We start from the raw sequence: 2,479 nt of genomic DNA on the forward strand, positions 1-2,479 counted from the left end.
TTTATCTTTTAAAAACAGCAACTCTTTGTTCCACTTATCTTTTCTATTGTTTTTCTAGTTTCTATTTCATTTATTCCTGCTCTGATCTTTATTATTTCCTTCCTTCTACTAATTTTGGGCTTAGTTTCTTCTTGTTTTTCCAGTTCCTTGAAGTGCAAGGTTAGGTTATTTGAGCTCTTTCTTCTTTCTTAATATAGGTGTTTACTGTTACAAACGTCTTTCTTAGAACTGCTTTTGCTGTATCCCATAGGTATTGGTATGTTGTGTTTTCATTTTCATTTATCTCAAGCTAAGTTTTAATTTCCCTTGTAATTTCTTCATTGACCCATTCGTTGTTCAAAGCACCTCTTCACAGGTGCTGCATTTTGTCACCTGGACCTTAAGAAGCAGTTCATCCCCCCAAGTAATATATATACCCTTGTGAGAAAACCTCCTTTAGTTTCTAATTAGAATCCCCCTGCTCATGGGCCTTGGACTTTGTCCCTGGCAACAAACTGGAGAGCATGCCATGTTTTCCTCCTGCATCACATGCTGCTCATGTCCTACCCATAGCTTGTCAGCCCTTGCCAACTGCCAACATCTGCATCTCTTTGCCTGAGGTTTCTTCAGTAGCCTGCCTTCCCTGCTTATGGACAAGTTTCTTGGATACCAATGACCCACAAGTGTAGATGTAGATGACTCTGCTGCTTGTGTTCTACATTGGCTTCTAGAGTTCCCCAATATAATGGAGCTCTAATTAACCATGGTGGTAACTAGCTTGATAAAGCACCATTTATTGGCTCTTTTCTTACCTGTCTCACTCCTCCACTCTCTTGTTGGTATTTCTCAGGATTATCTCCCAAATAAACTATCTGCACTAAAATCTTTGTCTTAGGATCTACTCCTTGGAAAACCTACACTAAGTTGCCGCCTCATCTCACAGTCTTTCTTTCCAGGAACAAAGAGCACAGGCCCACATTCCCCATGTAAAATCAACACATGCCAACAGGTAGTTCCTCAGGCATAACCAGGCTTTAAATGCAATTCAGCCCCTCTGCTACAAATATAAGTATCCTCCCATATACAGAAGTCCTCTTCCTCTATCCAGAATTTTGCCTGGGTTGGGTGTCTCGGGATCTATAGTCCCAAGAAGAACTATAGGAACTTCTCAGGTTCCTATAGCTCCCCAATCGTCATAATGGCAATATTGTATTATATTAACATGTTTTATTAACCATTGATGCTATCATACTCTAAGATCTGTGAGGGCAAAGACCATGTCTGTCTTGTTTACCATTCATACCTATTATATATGATAGTGTATGGTGCAGAGTCAATCCTCAATAAACATATGTCAATTTCAACCAAATTTCCAGGAAATTATAAAAGCCTGACACCTCAGATAGCCTAAAACCAGGGGAAAGGAATAAACTCATTAATAATATCACTTGTGGAATGTCAGCAATATACCTGGCCCTAAGTTGAGTAATTTACAAGCATTATTGTATTGGTTACTCATATTAACCCTATGAGATAAGTTCCACTATTCTCATTTTAGAGTTGAGGAATCAGAAATAAAGTTCACCCCTGCCAGATATACACTTCTAAGTAGCAAAACTGGAATTAAACTCAGATCTTTCTGATTCCAAGAGTGAGATTATCAAGCACTAGACTGTCTCTGTTGAGAATCTCACAAGACTATTCTGCTTCAAGCGCCATCATAGGCAAAGCACTATTTATTGATAATAGTGATAGTGTAATGACCATTAAAATGAGTATAGTGGGTTGAATGGTGGTCCTCAAGTGATATGTCCATGTCCTAATTTTCACAATCTGTGAATGTTATCTTATTTGAAAAAGGGATTTTTGCAGATATAATTAAATTAAGGATCTTAAGATGTGAAGCTCATCCTTGATTATCTGAGTAGGCTCTACATCCAATGACAAGTAGCCTTATAAGCAACACAAAGAGGAAGAAGACAGAAAAGAAGGCATTGTGACCACAGAACCAGAGACTGGAATGATGCAGCCATAAACCAAGGAATGCTTGGAGCCACCAGAAGCTGGAAGAGGCAAGGAACAGATTCTCCACTAGAGACTTCTGAGAGAGTGTGGACCTGAAAACAGCTTGATGTCAGACTTCTGGCCTCCAGAACTGTGAGACAATAAATTTCTGTTGTTTTAAGCCACCAAGTATGTGGTAATTTATTCACTTAAGTTCAATACCTTATGCCTGGGTTATGTGGCGTTCTACTGACTCTGGCCAGACCAGACATTTTTCTGGCCAGCCCACAGCACAATTGTGTGGCAAGCTGGAGTGTTAGGCTGTCAATGGAAATCTCTGAATGTCTACAATACGTCTCTCTCTAGTGCAGGAGATCACAGGGTCATGAAACTTAAGAGATGATAGGGATCTTGAAGAGCATGTGGTTTGACCTCTCCCCTAGGCAGGAATTCTGTTTTCCAGCGTTACCAGCAGGTGGCCAATCAGCCTCTTTTT

Source organism: Mandrillus leucophaeus, unplaced genomic scaffold (assembly GCF_000951045.1).
Source record: "Mandrillus leucophaeus isolate KB7577 unplaced genomic scaffold, Mleu.le_1.0 Scaffold243, whole genome shotgun sequence".
Taxonomy (NCBI): domain Eukaryota; kingdom Metazoa; phylum Chordata; class Mammalia; order Primates; family Cercopithecidae; genus Mandrillus; species Mandrillus leucophaeus.